Source organism: Gallus gallus, chromosome 4, assembly GCF_016699485.2.
Source record: "Gallus gallus isolate bGalGal1 chromosome 4, bGalGal1.mat.broiler.GRCg7b, whole genome shotgun sequence".
Taxonomy (NCBI): domain Eukaryota; kingdom Metazoa; phylum Chordata; class Aves; order Galliformes; family Phasianidae; genus Gallus; species Gallus gallus.
Genome location: NC_052535.1, coordinates 44,985,919 through 45,012,616, shown reverse-complemented (window position 1 = coordinate 45,012,616; position 26,698 = coordinate 44,985,919). Strand labels below are relative to the sequence as shown.

Genomic DNA, 26,698 nt, shown 5'->3' with positions numbered 1-26,698 from the left:
GTTCACTTGTTTATTTTAGCAGACCTGAGAAGTCTGATTAATCGGTTGTGGGTTTTTTCATATTAAGTATAAATTGGTGGCAAATTTCTAAATTTTCTCCATCTGTTTTGGGCTGGAGGTGTTAGGGTTGTAAGTTACAGTATTGTATGACATGGGAGTGTACAATGTGAGAAATCATTTGAATGTTACACTGCAACAAAACATGCCCTTTCTTACCTAACTAACTGCAACCAGTACTTTAAATAGTTCAATTAGCTCCTAAGAGAGCATGAAGAACAGAAGAATTACCTTTCCTTCCCCACTGTAAGTTCTTGCCTGCATTTCTCCCACTCCTTCTCCTGCTGTTCTTCAGGAAATATTTTCAGTGTGGTTACAACATGTGTGATCTGCCTGCGTAGAGAAAGCCATAAATCCACATTACCAAATGTTTATCTGAGCTTTTGAACATCTCGGAGAGCATGGTATCAGCATCCCGCAAACCTCAGGGTACAGCAGCGCAGGAGAGGGAGCTGGCCAGATCCTATGTCATTCCAAAGAGCATGTTGATCTGGGTATGTAATGAGAAGCAGGTCTGCAGGAAGGTTTCCTTGGTGGCAGTTCCAGCACACAGGTGCAGGTGCACTGCCCAGACAGTGCTGAACAATGCATTTCTGGCATAGCGAGGACTCCAGTTTGGCTCGATGCTTGCAGCGTTCATGTCCAAACCCTGTTACTAGATCAGCCTGGAATGTCATTCCAAATCCATGGTCTCCAGGCACTAATCAAGAGAGGGGGCCAGCAGGAGGGGGCTGGCCTATTGAAAACTCAGAGCGAAGGAGAAACACAGCCTCCAAAAATACTGTATCACTGAAAGGAATTAATTCACTTTCCTCGCTTGTGGTCATTTTCAGAGACATAATAAATATAACCTGTGGGACCCATCCAGTACCTGCAGTTAAGTTGTCATCATGTGCAGATGTATAGTGTCTTTACTATAGCAGTGCATTACATTATTTCCTTAAATTGGTCTCATACTTCAGCCCCTGGAAAGGCACCAGAAAAATTTACTGGGGCTGGGAGATTTGGATTGCACTAATGGCCCCGCTGGGCTTACTTGGAACATCATGGGAACTCCCTGCCACTTGCCCATGAGCCTAGGATGAAAGGAAAGTGAAGAGCTCTGAGAGCTCTGCTTTCTTTGTGTGTATCCTCTTTAAAGAAAGTTGCAGAAACAAAATAAAAATGACCACAACTGTACTGCCTTGGTTTAAGTGGCATATTTTAAGACATGACCATTGCAAACAGAAATGAAGATCCTGTGAAGTGCTCTTCATTTTTATGTAAATACTACCTTTTCACTGTTGAGATGTAAGGATGAGCAGTATAATTGGAAGCAGAAGACCTTTTCATTAAAAAAAAGAAAAAAAAACAGGTTAATAGGCATCATGCAGGAGAAAAGAGAGGTACATGGCATTGTGATAATCCAAGAATAAAGGAAAACAGAGTGATATTGAACAACATCTTTAACTGGAAATACTCTTTGCTATGCAATAAAATTATTTGCAGACCTCAGCCACAGCACAGGAGATAAGTAGGCTCAGTCTGGGGTACTGAGGAATTTTTCAACCAAATGTTTATTTCAATACCCTGATTGCTCAGACCTAACCAAGGATGTGGGAAATCCGGTTGCATATCCATCTTTCATTGGATATTTAATTATTGACATAGTTCAGATGGGAAAGCTCAAAAAAGGCAGCCACAAAAGCCAGTAATCATGGGGTTATTCTGAACTTGTTGTGGGTTGTTGCCAGTCTCTCTCTGCTCCTTTCCCCCTCTCTTCTTCCCTCCTGAACATTTTAAAGATAATAGGTCTTCCCCAAAAAGGAGCTCTGGAAGCTTTAGGGCAGGGTTCATTTTTTGCTTGTTTGTTTGTTTCTTTCTCCCAAGGAGTTAAATAGATCCCTCAACAGTTTCTCTCATCGATATTAATTTCAGTTCCTGGAAGTTAACCATCAAGAGCCCACCTGCAGTCTCCTGGGACAGGCACAGATATGGGCTGTTCATTGCATTGGGGCTGGGCTGAACATCTCTAGAAAGAGCAGTGAGGCACTGGCATGGGCTACCCAGGTTGGTGGTACAGTCACTGTCCCTGGAGGTGTTCAAGAACCATGGAGATGTGGCACTGAGGGACATGGTGAGTGGGCATGGTGGGGGTGATTAGTGGCTGGACTTGGTGATCTTGGAGGTCTTTTCCAACCTTAATGATTCTATGATTCAAATTATAATTAGCCAGCCAAGCTTCAACCATGCTAAGCAAAATTGAGGTCACGCCCCATAGCCCGAACTAAAGCTATGGTTGTGTATTTAGCAGAATTGTTTCAGTTTTGTTATGATAACCAGACACTGTCTCAGTTCTGCACTTCTTCCTGTGCTATCTGAACTCTTCTTCCTCTCCCTCCACACTTCATATACTTTTCTTCCTAGCATAGTTTTTCAACAAGCAATGTAAGTAATCCTAGTTCCTAGTGCCTTATGCTAATAAGCATAAGATATGCTTATTATTTTATGTGAAAACATGTTCAATAATTAAAGCCTCAATTCAAGAGCCTTATTCATTTTTCTTGCTTGTCCAAGAGCATAAATTCATGCTCCAAGTGCTTTTCTAAATAAGGATGTATTGAAGTGAATGCCAAGCTAAGTCCCCCACTTGAGACCTACCCCAATTAGCTGTTATTGTTTCTACTGTTATTAATTACACTGTAGTCATGCCAGGGAGCACAGGTGGTGGGCACCTTGGAGGGGCCATCAAAAGGCAGTGTGAAAGGGTCAGGCACATGTTTCATGCATGAGAAGTGGCCAGGTCTGTGGCATGTTGGCTGGCAGACCTTAAGCAAACAGCTGAACAATCTAGAAGAACTTGATAAAAACCAGCAAGACAGCACCAGCATATATCCGTTATGTCAGCACTGCGAGGATTAATTCAGTATCACTTCTAGTCCACATCAAGGGAAAACTGAGGCTTGTGGGAAGATGTACAGCTGTCTGGTGAGGCAAGATATATAGCACTGGGCCTTGTGGCCTGCAGAGCTCCTTTTTTAATGAGTGAATGCACAGAGGAGTGTAGAAAAATTATTCTCTTTATTTTCTGAGAACCTGCGAGAGGAGAAGAGCTTGTGTTTAGGTCTGGTTTCCCATCTCCCTGTGCAGCATAACACTGTCTTCATGCAAGTAAAGTGCCGTGAATCATTTCTGCTTCTCAAATTACACATGGAAGCTTTAACCCAAATCACCTTTCAAACAAGCACATGGCCAATTCATGTTTTCTCAAAGGGTTTCCCTACTTTTCCCTTCTTTGAGGTGATATAAGACTGCATGAACATAAATGGCAACACAGCCTGCCCCTGACACCAAAAGCTTTTCTCTCCTAGGATTTTATTAACTTGCAGTTTCCATTTCCTATTTCAAATGTATAGGTAGATTGCTCAAAGCAGTAAAAAGACAACCTTTCCTGTAGAAGACTTTATCTTTCTTAAGAGACTGAAGCTTGAACTGGAAAAAAAAGGGAGAAATTAGAAGTGAAAGAAACAATATTTGCAGTATTTAAGTATAAGCCAGATGTGGAAGTACACATCTCCAAATTAAACATTTACTGAGTTGGCAGCAATGGAATTTTCTTCTCACACATGTAAACGTCAGGCCTGCGTGCAGTCTAATTTCTACCTCCACATCTACCTGCCACTTGCTCTCTGTTGCCTCTATCCTTCCCTGAGTTGATTTTTATTTGAGCTCCCTCATTTCACTATTCATTTTCTCATAGCATCAACAACGCCTGGTTTGGTATTATTGTGATAGTGGTCAACTGACACAGAAAGCAGTTGCAACCAAAAATCCATGTGCGCCTGTAAGTATCAAGGTGTGGTGACAAAACTGAAAAAACACATCTCTACTTTTTGTGAGGTACAAAACAAAATGTTGCCCTAATAGAATTATTTGAAATGAGTATTCCTTTTCTCAGAGGTCCAACGTAAATTACTGTACTAGTCAGCAAAACCTTTACAAAAAAAATATAAAGGAATGTTGAAGACAGATTTTTTTTTTCTCAACTCTGAATTATTTTACACTCTACTACTGTATGTAATGTATGGTAATCCCCAAAATTAGGGGCTGAATTCTGTCTAATTCTTGCCAAAATTGGACATGGAAAATCTTGGAAACTCATGACTTTTTTCCTGTTTTCCTGAAACAATGCTTGACTTACAGGTCTTCACAGATGATGAACATGGTACATGGTACCTTGGTATACCTGACAATAAAATGGGAGGGAATTCCAACCCCAGCTAATGAATGACTGCCAAACACTACACCCACTCACTGCCAAAGCAGACCACAGTTGAGCTGCAAGGAAAGAAGGGCACGATCTGATGGGATGGTTCTTGCCAATAGCAAAGAACAACATGCTGTTTCTGAAAGCACCCGTGTGTCATGGTGCATCACCGCAAAGCCCTGAGTGCTGGACCTCCCATGCTCAGGCTGATGCAACAAGTTTCACTGCTGATGAGATAAGGAAATGATTTCAGACCATTACTTTAGAGAAAAACCTAGGACCCTTGCTCTACAGCAAATGGCTTCTTATCTAGATCTGCTTTAGGAAAGACTGTGCACTAGTAAGAAGAAATTAAATATATTCTCAAAGACATTCATCTCATCCCCTTTCATAAGCAGAACTGAGAGAGATGCTCCACGTGTAGCTGATCAGACAAAAGGAGCCCAAACTTTGCTTTTTGCTGGGCTTCACTCAGCAGGTTTTTTTGGTACTGTTCCATGGAATGAACATTCTCCATTTTCTTTGAACAAATTGTATTACACTTGTTTCTCATCAGATTACATAAATTAGCTGAGAGGGAATGGATTTAATTACAGTCCAGATTCCAGACCTCTTAAGAACTTACAGCCTAACACATTCCTTTCATTTAATAAACTGGAACCAAATGAGGATTATATCATATAAATAATATTCCCTTGATAGGGCAATGCAATAAAATGGCAAAAATACTCAGAGGAACCATGTAGATCAAATACAAGAGACTCTGATATCACCCATCGGATTTAAAATATGAACCTCACATGAACGTAATTGTTCGATATTTTTATCCTGTACTATGAGTAAGAACCTGATTCAGAGGGCCTTGAGCCCAAGGTTTAATATCTTCTGACAGCCTCAAACAGCTAATGAAAAAATGTGTTGCAGCAAAGTGTGGGTTTTCATATTTAAAAGATAATTTGATAGCCTTGTACAAGATCCTAAGCTCTCCTGCAAAATCCAAGATCTACATGTCAGTGTCCCGAGTGACTAAAAGTAAATAAAGCCCTCAGAAAGGGCTTCAAGAAAGCTCTGAGTGAGGCAGTTTTCTGAACCAAATAATTCTTTAAGAAGGATGGCAGCATTTTGGAACAACTTAAATGAATTTTTGACACACTTTGGAGAAGCTGGGTAGACAATACAGAGGCAGAGGAACAAGGCTGCTGGGACAAGGGATAACCATTAAATGCACAATTAGCTGTAAGAAGGTTCTTTGTAGATCACTGAAAAATGGTTGAAGACAGTTTTGATGACAGGTTACGTAGTCACAGCTCATCTAATCCGAAAGTTATATTTAATCTGGCATGCAAGTGCTAATCCAGGATCCAGCATGTGAAGTTCAAATTTAGACTCAGAGCAAGAAGCAAGGCATATTTGCCCATTCAGTATAAAGGTTTACAGGGACATGGTAAATCTCTGCCAACAGCACTTTTAAATCAGAACTGTATACCTTTATAAACTCTTGGTCAGTTACCCAGACGTGCTCTATTCAAGACTTCAGGAAATTTATGGTGTACCTGCTGCAGGATACCAGCTGAGGTGGTCCTTGTAGTTCCTCCTGGACTTAAAATCTAGAGCCCTCAGTTCCTTTCAGTTTGCATTACACCTCTAGAAAAGCTGTCCGTGGAATGTCTCTTGCAATAGGCATATTTCAAATCAGCAAGAGAACTTGCGTTGGTGGCCAGGGAAGGAGAACTTTTGTTATGTTCTCTCCTACCTGCTTGTGACCTTCCTGGGTTTGTGAACCCAAGTACTTTTCTCACATGCATGTCCAACTCTAACAGGCCAGTAGCACTCATGAAGGGCTTGCAAATGTCTCTGATGAGAGCCTTGTGTTCATTACTTGAGTTTACAGCAATTCACTGGGGAATAGTTGCTTAAGCTTCTACAGAACTATCCAGACCTCTCATCCGGGTCGTCTTCATACCTGTCTTCTGTCTGCCCAATACCATTCTCAGTGTTAGCAATGAAAGACATGGCAGGATAAAACAGTGCTATTCTAGATGCCTAACCAATGCATAATTGGACACTCAAGAACTCCAGTGAGCCACAACTTCAACGGACCTCATAAACGAGTTGGTGCTAGAAATGCTCCATGATGTGACAGGGCCTTGTGAAAAGCCATACATGAGCCACATGAAGAACCACACCACTTAGCCACAAAGTGAAGGCTTTTTCTTTATCCAGGGTATGAACATGGCAATACTGCAAGTCTTCATGATATGTAAGTATATATATTAATATATATTTATATACTTATACATCTGTATGTGAATCTCATTAACTATACTACATACATTGATATACATAAATGAAACAAAATGGTCTTTCTGGCACTGCAATTGCTTTATCTGAACTTCTGACCTTACCAGCTGAACTTAGAGATATGTTCTATCTCCTTCTTTCCCTTTTCAAGAAGTAAGATGAAGATATATGCTACAGTCAGAAGGAATGAACATACAGAATTGTCTATGATGGTTGAATTTGCCCCAGTGTTGACACAAGGGAAGAAAGTTGAGGTTGAAGCTTACATTAATTTAGAATTTTTCTATACAGGATAAGCAGGAACTTCAGTTTCATCTCTTACTGCATATGACAACAATGACTTAGTAGACTTCTCTGCAAGTCTCAGATCCAATTATGTAGAAAGGACATAATATGCAAAGCAGGCACAATGTTATGTTTACTCCTGCTCTTAGTTCAGTCATAAATAGCAACTGACACTCTTCCCTGTGATTTAAAAGTGTGATGTTAGGAAATTCTGATTCTCATCTCTCTCAAAGCTGAGAGATTCGTTTTGTTGCCTCATTACTGACATCTGCTGCACTGTAAATGAACAGCACCACACCTCACCAATTTGCCCCTACTACACCCTGCTGCTTTTTCTAATGCATACTGGAATTTGACTAAGCAGGATTCACAGTAATTTGCACAGCTTCCAGATAATTGATTTGGATTACAGAAAACCACTTGGGGAAAATAGAGAAAATGCAGTGTTTCCTTCACACAGGACACCTTTTTAGTGAGAGATGAGTAATGGCATGTGACATGGCAGCTAGCTGATCACAGGTCTCACTTTCTAACACATGGGAAGAGAAGGCTTTCATAATAATCCACAACATCAGCCCACTGAAAATTTCAACATTTCTTGTGCTGTTTCCAGTGGTACCTACTTCCTGCGTCACATATGGCTTCCATGATGCTCAAGAGTGAACAAATATGAAAGGGTCTTTCCTTAAAACTTTTCTGTAACCAATTCTGATCCATTACAAAACAGTTTCACAAGTTATCTTCCCACTTAAGAACATACATATAAATCTTTCTCTCTTTTGCCTAAAAGCAAACAAGTGAAAAAAAAAATCAATATAGATACCTCAGGTCCTTATTATGAGGGAGAAGTCTTTTACTCTCATTGATGTAGGCTTAAAAATCACTGGTCGTCATTCTGGGTGCATGGCCAATGTAGGCAGATATCTCCTGGCCATGAGAATTGTGGCAACAAATATAGAGTAAGGACCAGAAGACACAAACCAGACCACAAATGATGGATGGAAACATACATATGAGTACAGATTTCTTGCATGAAAACATCTTTGGGAATTCCATAAATGTTTTTGACTTCACCTGGGCCAGATGTCTTTCAGACAATAAGACAATTAAGTTATGATGCATTATGGCATATTCTTAAGAGAAGCTTGGCAGAAGTGCAAATAAACATAGATGCAACATCACAGAACATGCTCTTGGGTATTTCCCATGCCTCTGGCCACCAATTTGAAAGGATATAGATTTTCCATAGGTCCTAGGCCATTTCTGCCAGCCCTACACAGATGACTACCACAGCTGTTCAGTGATGCTGTCCATGCGCTAATTATGGAATCAAAGTAGGTGGAGTGAGAATGTTCTTTATTTTGAGACGTGTCTCTACATCCAGAGCAAATCATATTCAACTTAATAATTTTTGCAACAGATTTGTAGCTTTTCAGAAAGATGACAGACTGGAAACTAGTTCCCATATATTTTCCCATACATTTTCATTTCTGACAGCTGATGATTATCAGAGCAAAAATTTGGTAATTCAAATACAAGCAAACAAACAGAGCAACAAAGTCTTTGTCTAGAAATAAAGCTGACCAAAGCAGAATGGATATAAGTAGGCTAATTCCAAGAAGAGAATCATCAGTCGGTGCAAACTTGAAGGTGACGGTAGGATACCTGGAGGACAGCTGTGCATTCAGCAGTGGTTCTGATTGCAGGAGATCACCTTCTGTGTTAGGATCACAGCACCTGTAAGAATATGGTACACCAGCTCTTGTGCTGCTGATAAGATGCATCTTATGGACAAAAGCATAGGATGGTTTTCTATGCTACTTGTTGCTGGGAAACCTTGTTTCCCCTTTACTCCTCTGCTCTTTTACCTTTTACATTATTTTCCAATGGAACAGAGAACAGGTTGGTAGAAGGTAGTTCTTCATACACCTCCACAGCATAAAAAGCAAAGAAGTGGTAGGATGAATGTGAACTTGCAAGACAGAAGAGTTCTCACATCTTCAGACCCACTTAAGAAAAAGCAAATGCTGAAAGAGGTTATTAGGTAGGTGAGTTACAAAAGTATCTCCTAGCTCTAGGCATGTTTGGTTTTACTCAGCTGAAATCGGGTGATACGTATTTTTCAAATACAGGGAAAATGGAAACAATACCGCATGGAACTCTTTCCAAAAGCATTCTTTATTTAAACAGCAGCAGATTTTTAGAGTGTAATGGTCTATCTGGCAAACCACTGTTGTACTAAGACAAGCTCCCTTTTCCATTTTCATGTTTAATTCCATTAAAACACGTGTTATTCGTTTTGCAATTTCATACCATCAGTGTCATTGCTACAAAGGGGCAGAAGAACCTCCCGCAGTATGTCTGAGCATCTTGAAACATATCTCCTACCTATTACCAGTATATCCCACGCTGAACAACTAATTATTGTATCTACATAGACAGGTAAAGCAGAGACAGGGCACTGAGAATAAAAGACCCCGCTGAGCACAAAGTAAGGCAACCATACTCCACATCCATTCTTCAATGACAAGAAGTTTATGCCATTCAACTAAAAAGGATTCACCTTCTATCAGCGAAGTTAGTTCTAAAGAAGTAACTTCACTCTCAGAGTATGATCTAATCATTTTAAGAGCTGACAGATGTTACACTATTGTTTGTAACGTTAAACAGGGAGTTATCTTTACAGGCTCCTCTGCTTATAAAATTCATCTCCCAAAGTAATATTCACATATTATCAGCTATAAATCAACACTGAACTGCAGGCAAGTACACAAACTATCATCAAAATTGCTTTATGAATTATGAATTCTAAAAAACCAACCAAAATATCTAAACAGAAGCGTTTTATGTTACAGGTATGCTTTTGAGGCCTCTTTTCTCAGAACTAAAAGGCTTTGATCCTTCTCATCCGTCAACATAGTTTCTCCTCTTTCCTCATCCATGATTCACTTCTAACCTCCTATAAGCTTTCATTCATTAAGCTATGAATCAGCTTAAATTTCCTCAAGATATTCTGAATTTTGTCTCACATTTTTTTTGCCCAGAGAAGACTTATACAAATTCACTCTTTTCTCCTAACACGACACAGATCTCGATTTAAAAATGATTTTAAGAGAATGTGAAAACAGCATAAAACCCACGAACAGGAAAATCTTCTCCTTCCGATTATTATTCTGATTTGTCTCTAACATAACAAGCTCTAGTAATTGTCTTTATTTATTATACTTTATATATTTATACAAATATTCACCTTTCTATGGCGGAGGCTAAGCAGGTGGATGAAATACAAGATGGGAAAACTATGATGTGCAACAGAAAAAGATTCTATACTTTACTGTTTATCCTTCTTGCTTCACCATCAGTGGTGTGTTTCTACAGTAAACAAATATTCTAGGATGCTCTGATTATTTAAAAACTTTTTTGCATCTGCTGCTTCCAACAGAGAAAAGTCCAAAATTCATAAGGAGCTGCACTAAATACATGGGCATATTCATCAGAAGCCCACGTACGTGATCCTTGGGAAAGACTAATATCAACTGTCATATTTCAAACCAGTTTAAAAACAAACAAACAAACGAAACCCACACACAGAGCAACAATCCACTATGAGCAGCAAACTTGTCCCGGTATTTACTGATTTTTTAACTACAAGGACAATTTTTCTAATTCTGTTGCCATCAGTGTTTGCTTTTTAATAGGGAGCTCTACCAGAATATTCTCTCATCCAGATATCATCAAAATTAATCATAATTTACATCAACTTCCCTCAGTCTAAAATCAGGCCCTGTACTGCCTGTTAGCAGAACTGCAAGGAGAACTGGTGGATGGGGATAAGCAAGCAACGAAGATCAATCTCTGGGTACTTGAAGTACAGACAGAATATCAAAGTACAACAGGCTGCCTCTTCAAGGCATGTACCTGATTGTTCACAAGGACTCACTCCAACTTCCTGCACACACTTAGACCATTAAGGCTGGAAAAGATCATCTAGTCCAACTGTCAACTGTCTCCACCATAGGTCTCTACCACCATTCTACTGCTCGTTGGAATAGCATCCTAATGGCCATTTCATCAAACAGATGCAAAAAATGCATGTGATCTCTGTGACATGCTCCAGATCTATGAAATAAAAGAGGAGAAATGGAAGTCCATTTCTTGTCCAGACAAGAAAAATAAAAACTCAGTTTTCCTTTATCCGTCAGTACAGTAAATGCTAGGGACTGGATTCTCATGTTTATCAATGCTATGATATACTGTTCACAAAGTATACAAGCATTTCAGAACAGGCAAAAACTATGTTGACCTCTTGCTTACATTTTCCTTACCCTTTGCAGCAAGGTAAAATATTGAGAAAATATTGTCTACATTGGGGTCTAGTTCTATTTGTGAGCTTTCAAGTTACAAGACAAAAAAGTTCTAAGAATAAAAACAAACAAAAACCAACCACCTGCCAATGATTCATTTCTATAAACGTTACTTCACGCACTCAGACATGTTTCCTAAAACTGGTTTTGATTCCCAGCAAGACCTCACTACAGACACCAAGATGCCAGGACTTGCCCATTATTTGGGATATATTTACATGCACTGGGAGACAGGTTCAGCAATCAGCAGAGGCAGCACACCTGCTCCCACCAACATTTCCAGGCGCTGATCAGACTTGCAGGGTCTGAGAAGAAGTTGTTTGCATTTTTTCCTATCTTGTTAACACTGCCAGTAGGAATTACATTCCTCAGATAAAGCTCAGTCTGGCTCCTTAAAATGTTCCAGACCTCAAGGATCATTTCTGCCTGGCCCTGCCAAGCACATCCCTTCTCCACACCTCACTCCTCTCCTCAAGGCACCTCTGTGTGCCTGCTTCTGTGTGGCTGCCATAGAATCATGGAATCATTAAGGTTGGAAAAGACCTCAAGTCCAGCCATCAGCCAATCCCCACCATGCCCATTAAACATGTCCCTGAGTGCCACAACTCCACATTTCTTGAATGCTTCCAAGGATGGCGACTCCAGCACCTCCCTGAACAACCTGATCCAATGCCTCACCACTCTTTCTGAGAGGAAATGTTTCCTAATTGACAGATTTATAGAGTCATTAAGGGTGGAAAACATGTCTAAAATCGTCATCTAGCCCAACCCTCAACTCATCCCCCCATGCCTACTAAATCACGTCTCTCAGGGCCACATCTCCATGGTCCTTGAAAACCTCCAGGGACAGTGACTCCACCACCTCCCTGGGCAGCCTGTGCTTTCTGATACAAGCCAGGATGTAGTTGACTTTCTTGGCCACCTGGGCACACTGCTGGCTCGTGTTCAGCCATCTGTCAAACAACACCCCCAGGTCCTTCTCCTCCATGCAGCTCTCCATCTGCTCTGCCCCAAGCCTGAAGCGAGGCATGGGGTTGATGTGATCAAAGGGCAACAAAAGGCAGGATCGGGCATTCAGTCTTGTTGAAGCTCATACAATTGAAGGCAGCCCATTGATCCTGCCTGTCTAGATCTCTCTGTAGGTCCTTCCTACCCTCAAGTAGATCGACACTTGCTTCCAACTTGGTGTGGACACAGGGGCCTGAGTACAATTATGTTGAAAGGGACAGACGTAAAAAACATTACCAGTTAAAATTTATTTTTAATGAGTAGCCATTTATTTTTGTTGCAAAGCATTTGGCCTTACTTGCCACCTGCAGATCATGTTACGCCTAATAGAAATACCAGTGGGCAACAGTAGTCAGAGGAAGGAGTTCACCTCTGTATCTGTAAAACAGATGCTGTCACCATTGCTGCTCCACAAGACAGAATAAACTGCTGACCTGTTCAGCAGGGAGCAAAACCAGCATAAAACACAGGCCTGCAGATTGGGATTTTACCCCTTGCAAAATTTGATTTGGATGAAGGGAAAGGGAGGGGACTGAGAGCAGAGATTTTGAGTGAGCACTACAGCGAGCCCAGAGTGTGCGTGTCCCCACATTTTCAGCTGGGAACACCACCGTCTTACCAATGCTAATTTTGAAACATTCCTGGAACTTGTAAGATACATGTAATTATTTCAGTTTCCTCCTCTGATGCTCAAACACACCAAGCTGGCTGTTGGAAAACATTACTCTCTTAACTACTTCTTGCTGTCCAAAAGAAGGAAAATTAAGGAGCTTCAGAGTGAGCACAGCTTCACAGCAGCCTTTAGCCTGCTTTCCTCTCACCTACCCAAAATAAGTGCAATGTAGTCTAAAGGTAAAAGCAAATTAAAGAAAAAGTGATTTTAACACACACATGAACGCAATATTTATTTCCTCATTTTTTCCCCTCATTTGAAGTATCTGCAAGCTCTGACCACGAGTGAGATAAAATCTCTGCTCAGGACCTAAATGCTGGATTCCAGCCCTAAAGAGCACTGCCTGGTGCTAACCTCTGACAGCAGGGCAGGCAGAAGTACTCTTCAAGATTCTGTTTTGTTAGCAGAAACACCCAGACAGTAATTTTTCCTCAATATGAATTGATGTGCACTCTACTCTGTGTCAAAAACGTGTGTCTCACAGTGACCCATTTCACAGCAGCGCCACAGGAATAACCATCAGGTACTCAAACACAGACCCCACTCCAGCTCTGCTGCACTGTACTATGTTTAAGAAACACAGACACATGCACCGAGACGCTCATGCACCATAACCTAAACAACGTTTTTTGAACCTGAGCAGCAGTGCTTGTGGGAAGAACTGGCTGGCCAAGAAGCAGATGTTCCAGCTTTCAACTCTTCAGGAAAAAAAAAGAAAGAAAGAAAGAAAGAAAAATCTGGTTACCCTTCAGAAGAAGAAATGCTTGCTATGTATGTGGAACATGTGCTTCCCAGTCCTTATTGCTGTGCTCTCAGCAGCTGCTCCTGCTGGAAGGAGCTCTGCGGACTGTGAATTTGCTTATCAATGTAAACAAGGTGTTGCCTCAGTTTGAAAACAATACTCTAACTGAGAACTGACTGCTAAGAAAGTGAGTTTAGATTATTCTGTTAGCATAAACAAAATAGGAACTTATTAAAACCAGAAATGCATGTAGTACCTAAAATTTGCTCAGAGAGACATGAAGTGCCAGCAAGGGAGAAGATGCAAGGGGAAAGGATGCAAGGAAAAAGGAAGCAAGGGGAAAGGTGCATGAAGACATGGAGCATTTCCTAAGCCAACAGTTTATAGTACTGGGATATTAATTTTTCTCATAAATCTTCTCTATGAACAAGAGGATGTGTGGTGCATCCAACAGAAGCCACTGCAAGGGGCTGAATATAATGCCAGTGCCAGGTTTGCTAAAGTCTTCCTGGATTTGCCACTCACCCATGGTGTTGTAGAAAATGAACGTGCAGAAGGAAACGTAGGAGTTCAGGTCACTTTTCCCACTCGATTTGCTGAAAAGATACATTTCTATTTATCTTGCTAAAATGTGTAAAAGCTGCGTAATTATTATATGGGTAAAGCATGAGATAAATTAGCAAAAGATTCCAGCCTGGAAAGTATTTGAAAAGAAATGTAGCTCTTTTTCCAAGAATCTCAACTTTCAAAAGTCCATAAATATTGCTTAAGGGTTTAGGAGTTTTCTTTTTTTTTTTTTTTTTTCCTTTTAGCACTCTCTCCTGTACCTGCTCCATCAGAAGGACATCCAAGTATTTTCACTGGAAAACACCTAGTTAATGAATAAATAAGGAGTGAGGCATGAGAATCTGGAATAATAAGGTTTATATAAGGTGTGCTCAGAGGCTGCCCAAATATCATACTGATGGCATTTCTAGGATTGAGCCTGCCTTCAAGACAACAGCAATGCTGCACAACGGGCTCTTTTATTCCTCTGCTGGTCATCCTTATTCTTCCTCTGGCAGTAAGAAATATGGTATAGTTTCTATAAATTGGCCAAGAAACTCTCTGGGGCCCTGGAGCTGTCCTGTCCAGGACACTGCGTGCATCGTGTGGACACCACGCCAGTAGAGTTGTCCCATCACGCAGGACGAACAATCCCCCAGTGTTTGGTGTGCTGCAGGTGTCTCAAAGTGCCAGCTGCCCTGTGTTTGTTATTGCTTTGCTGTGTGCAGGGAGGCAGGCCAGGTCATCAGCAACAACTCTGTGCAAACGGGTCAGGAAAATGAAAATAAAGCCTGTGCAGCAGGAACCTTCGGGGTTGGGGTTTGCTGGCCTCATTCCTTGTTAGGTGCTACTTAAAAATTGCTGCTTGTTTGACTTGGAAGGGACTTCACATAGCTGGACTGTGTGAGATCTGCATGTCAGGAGAGCAGCTGGAGGCAGGTGTGCTGCTGTTTTATTCCACGTCGTACCAGAGGACTGCTTCCTCTGCCCAGTGCTGAGGGATTTGCTTTTTAGAAGTCTGTTTGTATAATTTGTTTTCCAGTGGAGAAAAATTACTGTAAAAATAGTAAAAGGGTTCATTTGCATGACTTTGAAGTTGGGGGGGGGTTGTTTTGGTTTTTTGTTTTGGCTTGCTTTTCACGGAAAAAAAATATGAGTAAAAGACCTCTTACAATCACATGAACAACTGCAAACAGATAACCTTCTAAGTTTACAGACTTGTCATCTTTTCCACTAGCCTAAAACACGAGCTATGCTGCTTATTCCCTGCTGATATTGGTTGAAGAGTCTCTTCTGATTGAATTTTCTCTTGTAGAGATTATGGGACCCACACGTAGGTCTGGGGTCAACCACACAGCCCAACCAGCAGCCAGGTGTCTGTGAGGCTATGATCTAGGCAGCAGGCATTGCCACCCACAGGCCTGGGCTGCTCTGGACTCTTCAGCTCTTTGTCTGTGTCCACAGAGGGATTTGTGTTCAGACTCTGCTATAGAATCACAGAATTATTAAGGTAGGAAAAAACCACTAAGATCATCTAGGCCAGTCAACTCATCCCCACCATGTCATGCCCACTAATCATGTCCCTCTGTGCCACATCTCCACAGCTCTTGAACACCTCCAGGGATGGTGACTCCATCACGCTGTGCCACTGCATCACCACTCTTTTAAACTCTCTTTTGGAGAGTAAACATATCTAACCCAAACCTCCCCTGGCACAACTTAAGGCCATTCCCTCTTGTTGTATTGCTGTTACCTAGGAGAAGAGGTTGACCCCCATCTCATCACAACCTCCTTTCAAGGAGATGTAGAGAGCCATAAGGTCTCCCCCGAACCTCCTCTTCTCAAACTGAACAATCCCAGTTCCCTCAGCTGCTCCTCATTTGACTTGTGCTCGAGATTCTGTGCAGCTTAACTGCCCTTCTCTGGACATGTTCCATGGCCTCAATGTCTTTCTTGTAGTGAGAGGCCCAACAGTGAACACAGCACTCAAGTTGCAGCCTCACCAGATCTGAGTACAGAGGGACAATCACTTCCCTGCTCCTGCTGGTTGCACTACTTCTGACACAAGCGAGGATGCTATTGGCCTTCTTGGCTTCTTGGGCACACTGCTGACTCATGTTTAGCCGGCTGTCAACTAACACTCCCAGATCCTTTTCTCTTATGCAGCTTTCCAGCCACTCTGCCTCAAGCCTCTATTTATCTGCCTTCCCCTGAGGAAACACAAGTGCACAATTCATTATGATACCAGAATGCCCTTGCATTGCACCAGACAACCCAGATATGTAGCTTAAGGAGGCAACAAGCTGCACAAGAATTAGCAACCTTCCCCTGAAACTGGAAGGCCCGAAACAAATACATCACCCCTCTACAACCCCTCAAGCAGCTTGCCAAATGTTTGCAATGCAAGCACATAGTATACCTATGAGGTGTATGAGATCTGTCAGACAGAATAAGCATTCACTCAAGTTGATTAAAGAACAACTTTACTTAGGTCTATCAAAACAAAGGTTTCTGGAGAGCTGCAAAGAACTTAGAAAGCAACTCAAACATCCACAGAAGTCCTGTTCTTGAGCCTACACAAAAGAACAAACCAAAAGTAACAAGAAAAATGGTCAGGAAATGAGATCAAATCAAAGCAAAGCAAAGAAATATTATCTTACTTTTAATGTAAGAAGGTTTGGAGGTTTTTGACCATAATGAATACATGCTTAGCCTTCCCTTTCACCAGGCACAGAAGGCAGATGGGCTGCTCATTTTGAAATGCTAATTAAAAAGGGTTTGATGCATATCTGCCCTATTACCCCCAGTATGCTCAACATGTAAGACTTGCCCATGGCACCTCTATCTTTAACGCCCAGAGAAATGGTACACAGAGCACCCTGCACAGTGTTCCTGTTCTTGTGCAGAGAAACCAGATTCACTTTTACTACAAACTATCATTGACAGATTCTGAGCAAGACATCTGCAAGCACAGCTTACATTCTGCACAGTTAATACTCTATCACTGTTTCTGCTAATAAGACTTTTAGTCGTGTAAAGCCTATTTCCATCAAGAAAAATACTTCAACTACATTCAACACCAGTGAAATTCGCCTGCTTAAATCATGTGAGGAGGGAAACCAACCGACACATCCAAGCAAGCATTGGGAAACAACCAGAAAGGGGATTTCCTAGCAGAGACTCCAATCAGAGTATTTACATTCAACAGAAAGAGAAGACAGAACCAGGATTTTGAAAAAGTATCCTAGTCTGGCCAACAAAACACTAATCCCAAAAGCTCATGTTGGAAACAAACAAACAACAACAATAAAAACACAAGAAAAAAGCCCTGAATACAGTCCAGTTAGTGGCTGCAGAAGATGAAGCTTTGGGCTGCTGATCCTGCCCAAACTGTACTCTCTGGATGCCACTAACCATACAGGTAGGGCAATGTGGGACACAATTTGGGAAATGGCATTAAAAATTGAACCAGTCACACGCAAGTCTTTCCATCTGTTTTACTCAGCTCTCAACCCAGCTCTGGCTGGTGAGAACCACATATCCCTCCCAGCCGCTCTCAGAAGAATGTCTGTCAAGTCCAGCTACCAGCAAAATCACAGGACAGGGATCCCTTCCCAGGTAATTACAGGGTGGTGCCACTGGGCAGATGGCTCATGCAAAGCTTCAGCAGCCCACAGTTAACCAGAAGAATCCTGCAGCAAATGTGGTTGGAAGGAGGAAAAAAAGAGACAAGTTTATCCAAAATTTGACAGATCTGCCTATAAATAGCTATTGGGCCCTGTCAAGCACATCTCTGCTGCAATCTCCTAAAATATCATTTCAGTGAGATTCAGTCCCATGTGTATATTTCCTATCGGAAAATAGCTTCACTAATGCATCTTAAAGCTGTCTCAATGCTCTCTGTCTAGCATCTGGAAGGTATGCACATGGATTTATAAGGCTTATGTGAAGCATAAGGCAGCGGTTAATCCATCTGACTGTAAATCATGTGACTATGTACTGCGACCACATTAAAACCTTGCCATGAATAAAAAAAAAGGGAAAACTCAGCTAACCTACAATTTTGGTTGACTGAATCAAGCCTATTCCATGGACTCACACACATTTACTCCTAGATCTATCATATAAAGGAGATGCTTGACAGTCGTATCTCTAATGGCTTACATATGTAGCTCCTGGGCTGATGGGCTGGGGACATTTTTCCCCTTGACTGTTGTTTACTTGACTAAGGAAAAATAGACAGAACTGAACACAGACGTTTCATAGAGTGTCGAGGTGGAGATGTGGCCTGGATCACAGTTGCAACCTTAGGCTAATGGCAGGGCAGGAAGCGAGGATAAGGCTTAATATCCTTGGCAAGACTCCTGGTGACTTCATGCCCAAAAGAAGAACCAACATTATACTGATGGTAAACTTCAAGCAAACACTTCGGCTTACTACTTTGGTTCCCTCTAGAAACTAAAGCTATCGATCAGTCTCACAGGGCCACAAACTATTTGCTTTCAGATATCCTGCCCCAGTCCTAGTTTCATCACTCCATCTCCCCGGAATATTGATTTTCAGACAAGTGATGATCAAAAACTGCAGCATGTGTTGTGCTGCCAGCTGGATTTACTGCAGAAATGCTAAGTGAATTCCTCTCTGGAAGGAAGGTGAGGAAGGTAGTGAGAATTCCACTCCAGAGGACTTGGTTCTAAGGGTTTCCCCTTCACATCTCAGTGACTTCCTCAGAGGTTCTTCCAAGGACAGTAAAACTCCAACATCAAAGCTGGAGAACACCACACTGCTTTGCCTCTGTTTGACTCCGTTATCAGAACAGCAGAGTACTGCAGAATGCTCAAAGGCTGGCATTAATTAAACATCAGTGTCAGTAGGATAGAAAACATTTCCTATGACTCTACTTATGGAAATCCTCTTAGTTCTCCCTGGAAAAGCCGCACAACTGGAGAAGCAAGAAAAAAGAGAAAGAGAGAAGGAATGATAGATGTTATCTTGCATTAGTTATTTAAATACATATAAATAAATAAAGTCTCACTATCAAACTTCTGACCTCTATCAGCTGAGAAGGGGCTTCTTAGATGGAAACAGGCTTTCCAATACTCAAAGAAACACCCACATTACTCCTCTTACAAATTCCACTACAGCCTTCCTTCCTTTCAAAATCCCTTTTATGATTCAGTCAAGTTTGTCTTTTTTTCCCCCAGAATTCAACTAATAGTCATCACACACACAGCTGTTCTGCATGAGTGTGAAACAAGGATAGCCCATGTCACATTAGGTTTTGTGTATATATACAGTGGCAGAAAAGAACTGTTCTCTGGTGACTTCTTCCAAGTTGATCTCCTGATGTGATAGTCCCTTCCATTCTTCTGCCACTTTCTCCCCTTGCTTCTTTTGCACCATGTTTCCCTTCCTCTGCTGGTAGCTTTTATTTGCATTTCCTACTTAGCCAAGAGTACAGGAAATTGGATCGTAGCCCAGCAGTGATACTTGTGTAGCATTGTTCTCATTTTCTGACTTCTCCAATTCCATTTATGAATGTTTCCAGCTCTTTTTATGGTCCACTGGAGACCAGGAAGGAGATGCCCTGATGCCAAATTTCACAATTTTGCAGTGAGGTCTGTGGTACTTCACGTTGCCCCAGCGCCTGAAGCAATGATTAATAAGACTCTCAGATTTCATACAAAGAAACTAATCTCCTTCAGCCCTGGATAGGACAGCTCGGAAACTTGAATTAATGTTAGGGGCTCAGCAATGAACAGCTAAATTATGATTAGAAAATATCTCAGCACTTTTAAGTCCGCCTTGGGATTTATGAATATTTGGGATTGGCAATTTCAGTAATTCTGACATCAGAAGTCATGGCTCAAATTCCGAAGGGAGGTATATGTGAAGCAGAAAAGTGCTTATTAGCTGTGACAAGCTGCCTGCACACATACTAGCAGCATCCCTGCCCATGATTAGGGCTCTGGTGCCATCCACAACCACATCCCTCAGTCACAAGAAGAATGTCTGATTGAGGTGGTTGGTGGTGAGAAAAAAAAAGACTTTTGCACACAGAGGAGCTTCATGACTATGGCCTTTAACTCCTTGCAGAGGAAAGAATCCACAGCTACTGAAATCAAAACCATTCACCTGCCTCTGAATTTACCTTGCTAGACAAACCTGTCCTCATGAAGATCTATCAGTGTACCTCATTCCCAGCTGTTGGCATGAAATATTGCATTCAGTCTGTGCCAGCTCCACTCACTTGACATCATCCTAGGTTCTTCTGGGTGCTGTATCCATTACATGGAAAAGAAGCTTAAGCAGACCAGAAATCTTTCAGATAAAATTATCTACCTACAGTACTAATGAAGTCCAACTGATAACCCTACATAAGTCTCCCTGTCACTAGGTCTGCCAAGGCACACCCACTCTGCTTGCTTCTATCTATAGCACTTCTTAGTCATTAAATTTGGCATGAAGCATAGTTTAAAATGAATAAATAAATAAAACATTTGAAAAGACAAGCAGACAAAAGATATCCTAATTCTTCTAAGCACCAGTTGAAAAAGTAGCTGATCTAATAAAAATGTTTCCAAATATTCAACAGCTTATAGAAATATATCTGAAACCACATTGTTCACTTTCTGCCCATCCTTTCCTTTCATGTCATTAGCACTGTTGTTGATGGATTCAAACCCTGAGCACCTCTCACAAACTGCCTTATTTAGGTAAAATTTTTCTTAAACGAAGAAGCCACTGAATCCTTTATTTTTCTTAAGTTATCAAAACTAGGGTAGCACCACTTCTGATCACTTCAAAATTTGCCCTATGTTGATCCTAACAGAGTTACTCAGAGCAGCTGTTGCCTGATCCCAGTTTTCTTTGTTGTAAGAGCTTAATTTGTGCATTAATTGCTATACCTGACAGTCACTCTTGACAGTACAGTAGATGATGTGCAGTCTTGAAGAGTAACAGCGGGAAATGCCTCCTGTGGAATAACACATCGTGATGTTCTTGATGATGTTCTCTGATAGTGCCCTGGCACAATCCAAATAGATGTTCACATCAAAGAATCACTAGTATAAACATACGCTGTTTACACCACTCCTCAAAAATCGTTGTTTAACATCTTCTAAACACCTATAAATCACCGGTTGAGCCAACTTCTACAACTGCTAACCCATCCTGATTCCAGGCTCAAAACATTCTCTGACTCTACTTAAATGCTATGCTCCAGGTGACAAACTGCTAAAGCTTTGAAAAGATTGTTGTGAGCAAAATGCCAAGCATTTTGTCAGTCTTAAGGATTCTGTAGAGTAGAACTAGATTAAATAGCCCTCCAGCTTTAAAAAACATCTGCACAACCTAGTTGTACTTGTAAGAAATCTGACTGGTGACTAACTCACTTATCAAGAGAAAGCAGAAAAGCACTGCAATACAGATTGGGTAGGAACACATGGGTGAAACACACACACACAAAATAAGGAAACGAAGTCAATGTCCACACTCTCAGCTTACCATAACTACCATCTTCATAGCCCATGCACCTTGGTCAAACGTTGCCTTGTACTCATGTATCTTTAAGAGCTGGTTTTCTCAGTTCTACTGGTTGCTTTTGATTACGCAGTTCATAGAATCATGGAATTATTAAGGCTGGAAAAGACCACTAAGATCATCTAGTCCAACCATCATCCTCTCACCACCATGCCCCTCAGTGTCAGACCTCCATGTTTCTTGAACACCTCATGGGACAGTGAATCCTCCACTTCCCTGGGCAGCCTGTTCCAATACCTCATTATTCTTTCTGAGCACAAATGTTTCTCAATATCCAACCTGAAACTCCCCTGGAGCAACTTGATGCCATCTTGTCAAAATGCAAAATCCTCTCGTACTCATTTGCTAGAGGAGTTCTTGTTAAGCTCCCCCTTTCTATCAATTTCTCCTTTGCTAAATAATCTCTTTAAAATATTGAATGCAATGAAAGCAGGAGACATCAAGAAAAAAAATCAGCCAGGTCTCACTGGTAAATATATCTAATGACAAAATTAAGAACAAACCCATTACAAAACCACTTGTTCAGATAAAGTGAATAGAAACACTGAAAACTAAGCAAATGAAGAGAGGCCCCACCAACTGCTCAGCTGGCCTCTTTTCTACCAGCCAGCCAATTTTAGACAAATAGACAAATGCCTTTGGAACATATTCTTGATCCAAATCTAAATAAGGAGTCTTTATCTGGCTCATCTATAGTATAAATTCCATATTCCTGTTGTAATAAGTGATATATTACTTTTACATAAGTAGTATAATAGCTAAGCTAAGTGCTATGTATAGTTGAGTGATTACCCTCAAATTCATGAAAGCATAAACATTGACAGATGGATTACTTCTTTCCCCTCATCATTTAACTTTGAAGTGAAGTCTTGATCAAGAACACACTTGTAGACCTGAGCATACGTGTGCATGGGACCAAAGGAAATGTTAAGCACATTTTAAGTGTAAGCATGGGGATTTCCTTTTAGCCAACATTATTAGCCACACTCACTTTTTTCAAGACTGATTTTCCTGAAAAACCAGAATTATGAGGTTGCCAATAAGCATCAAATCCACTGTTCAGGTAGCAAGTTTAATGGAAAATTGCACTTTGAGTTTCTATCAAAAAGCTTCTAAAAAATAAACAAAGGGCAGAAGAATAGACAATGTAAGGAAAGAGGGATGTGGTTAGTGAGCATGGTGGTAATAGGTCGATGGCTGGACTTGGTGATCCGAGTGGTCTTTTCCAACCTTAGTTGGAACAGGAGTTCCAACTATGAGAACAGGAGTCTAAGAATCCATCAGTGAGGAATGCACAGCCCACAACATGGAGATACCCCTATGGATCCTGAAATTTGGGTATTTTTCCATTTCTTTGCCCTACTTTTCTTAGTTGAACCATGTTTCTTAGGATCAAAATAGAAACAAGTGCATAATCTTCACTTGAAGACAGCAAATGGGAATCAAACCTAAGTGCACAGAGGCTAAATGGAGAGCGTTGGTCCCAGTGCCTGCTGAAGCTCAGTTTCTAGTAAAGCAAAACTGTAAAGCCAGTGCTGAAGCAGTTATTTTGAAAAAATGTTCTTTCTGAAATTTCCTTTGGCCAATTGAACCCAATCTCGTAACCTCAGGAAGCAGTAGCACGCATCGGTATTTCCTGCTCCCCTTCAGCATCAGCTGAAATTTGCCTCATCAAAACTTCGTGATCTCTTTGGATGTTTGTGAGCTGCTGTACTCAGTCATGCATATCAGCATGACAGAGAGGTGTAATCTTTTAAACAATATCAGAATATACTTGCAGGAGAATTAAACACAGTAATTTCTTTTGATGATACCCTGCCATAAGATAGGATCCATCTTCACATCAAAGAAATCACACTCATTTCTCAGATACAGGACACTCGTGCAGACAAGTCCTAAGCCTCATTTGCAAAACCATTACTGACCTTGAAACCAGGGATTCACTGAAAGGATGTGCATGTCCAAACTGCTTTTCAAAATGAAAAGTGGGTTCCTCAGTTTTTGCTAACTGATGTAGTAATCTTGATAAGCAGTATTTTCCAAGTAATTACATATAGAATACAAATGTTAATAAAAATAGCAAGTAAGATGGTTCCAAGGATAGTTCTATCATGCATACGTTGAAATTCAAATAAAAGCTTCTGGAATTCAGCATGCAGTGGAAAAAAAAAAATAACTTGAACGTACTTCACAGTTGAGCTATATCAAAGCAAATCTTATTTCCCTGAAGCCTGATCCAATGTCAGTTGATGTAAATGAGTATTAGCGAAATGAGTAAATACCTAAGTGCATTCAGTCTCGGTGCCAAATTCACGCATGGCATAACTTGTTGATGAATTTGCCTATATGGGTCATGAAGGAAATATTTTTTGTTTCTTTACGAGAATAACAGAGGTTATTCATCTCCCGAGAAAAGTTATCCATTAAACAAAGATAGCTACTCTACAGAATTTAACTCCCTTTAATTTTCCTTGTTCTGACACATGCACGTCACTGTTAGACAAAAGATCTGGCACAAAAGATTTAATGGGAGAGGCTGCCACTTATTAAGGTGAAAAATCACATCCCCTATTCAGAACTTCATCATAAGGAACATCTTTGACACCCTTTGAACTGACGTAGCATGGCTCAAACTTTCATTTTGGCAGCCCTCTACAGAAAGGTGATTTTTTGCCACCATGATACACTCAAACTTTCCTTTAACCCATATTCAGGGAAGCATGTTTCTTTTCAGCGTTCCCCCAAACCTGTTGAATAGGCAAAAGTTCCAAGAGACCCCAAATACATATCGTTATCTCAATGTACTGGAGATAACTAACAAGGTTAGTTTTTCAAGGAAAATCTTGCCTCTGCAGTATGGAAATCATAGAATAATAGAGTCATTAGGGCTGGAAAAAAACACTAAGATCATCAAGTCCAACCATTAACCCATCCTCACATACCCCTCAGTGTCACATCTCCACAGTTCTTGAAAACCTCCAGGGACAGTGACTCCACCACCTCCCTGGGCAGCCCACGCCAATGTTTCACCACTCTTTCTGAGATGAAATTTTTCCTGATATCCAAACTGAATCTCTCTAGTACAATTTGAGTCCATTCCCTCTTGTCCCATCACTGTTGTGTGGGAGAAGGGGCTGGACTCCCACTACACCACAAGCTCCTTTCAGGCAGCTGTAGAGAGTGACAAGGTCTCCCCTGAGCCTCACCTTTTCCAGACTGAACAATCCATGTTCCCTTAGCCACTCCTCATTAGACTTGTGCTCCAGACCCTGCACAGCTTCATTGCCCTTCTCTGGATATGTTCCACAACGATAAAACTCAATTGACCCAATGTCAACAGGGTTCTTTAATATCCCAGAATTCCACCTTATCTTTTCACTAGTCTCAAATCACACCTCAGCTTGTACCAGGCTGCCCCGATAAGCACCTGCAGAGCTTGTGCTGCTGACATGCACTGATCACATACATCGGGGGGCAGAGGGAACTGAGCAGCACAGCACCGAGCATGAGGGCAGCCTGGGCTTTGCTCTCTGTCTCTTTGTGATTCACCATCCAACCCTTCTGCAGACAGGGTGTCTGTTGCAGCCCTCCACTCACGCACAGGGAAAACAGGCAAGAACCAGCAAGTCACGAGTGCCCTGCCCAAAAGATAAGTCCAGAAGACTGAGGCATCCCTTTGGTATGCTTTGAGCAAGAAGGAAATAGTTTGTGTCTGAAAACCTAGCACAGTGAGAAGTCTCCCTCTCATCCTTCCTGTCCTTGTGTTTTTCCACGTGCCAGCTCAACTTGTCTTTGACTCAGCTCAGTGTGTTTGTATATTTTCATTGTGCAGCCCATGTAGCTGCAAGCTCCCCCCTTAAATCTCTCCAGGAGGAACATTTTGGGGTTCTGTTTATATGTTAAAGGAATGGCAGAAAGATGGGGTTAAGGGTGGATTGTTCCCTGCTTCCACTGCCCCATCTACCCTCAGCCCACTGACCGTAACAGTGAACCTGCCGCACCAAATCTATAACATTAAGATCTACAACGCCTCCCCACCCAGTGAATGTATGTGCCAAATAACCATGCAGTTCCCTCCTTTATAACCCCAGTAAAGATTCTGAAAATATCTTAGACCCCCCCCACCCCCAGTTAAGATGAGAATATTCTATTAACCATTGCTATATCCCTGACCCAAACAAACACAGAAGCCCTTTTTTTACCTTTGCTGGCTCCGTCACAGCTACAGACCATGTGTTCCCCCATTTTAAACATTTCAAAACATTTTTGTGATGGATTTGACAACCTTCCAGTAAAAAGCAGCTGTCAAAATGTATCATACAATATACTAGCAGACCTCCTCCACACTGCTGCTATAATTAGGTGGATTTTTTTTAATTTTTTTTTTTTTTTTTTTTTTTGCTTGAAAGCAGCTTTACAGAGAAAATAATTTTCGGCTCAGCTAAATAAAATGTTCAGAACACATCAAGTCCATAATTATATTTTAATTTGAGAAGAATGTGTTCTGACTGAAAGAAAGCGAGCAGCAGTGTTGGTACTGATTTATTTCACTTTTCACAGCTTCTGAAATCCAAACCCTCAACGTAACTACAGATCACAAAGTATGGAGGAATTTGGGACTTCCTTCCAAAGGGAGTTCTGCATTCTCACGTTCATTTTACAGCATTATTTTATAAGGTGCAGTTTGTAAAATTGCTGTCCTCCAACTTCCCTCTTGATTCCCTCTTGACTTCAGTGGAGAACTCACCTCCCCAGCTCCTGCTTTCCTTTTCTCCCTTATTCTCCTATGTTCTCTTATTTCTCTCATGTTCACACCACTGGTATGTATCTGGCTATACACTGGAACCTTTCTACTGCCTGCTCACAGTGTCACATTTTGAAACATAAGACAAACTGAAAATCACTAACCTTGTTACATTCAAAAAATAACTTTT

The 26,698-nt window shown here is 41.2% G+C and overlaps 1 protein-coding gene across 21 annotated transcripts in view; it reads right to left on the bottom strand.

The window, feature by feature from the left end:
* Positions 1–26,698, bottom strand: part of BMP3 (bone morphogenetic protein 3) — an 84,332-nt gene that overhangs the window by 40,040 nt on the left and 17,594 nt on the right. For 10 of the 21 annotated variants that reach the window (XM_046940124.1, XM_046940126.1, XM_046940121.1 and 7 more), the window contains exons 1-2: positions 24,971–25,084; positions 289–390 (exon numbers count right to left, since the gene is read on the bottom strand). The gene's annotated coding sequence lies outside the window, so the exon portion shown is untranslated. Of the gene's footprint in view, positions 1–288; positions 391–480; positions 510–23,689; positions 25,085–26,698 lie in introns of those variants that run through there. The other 11 variants (XM_046940128.1, XM_040698945.2, XM_040698949.2 and 8 more) reach the window with 3 other exon arrangements.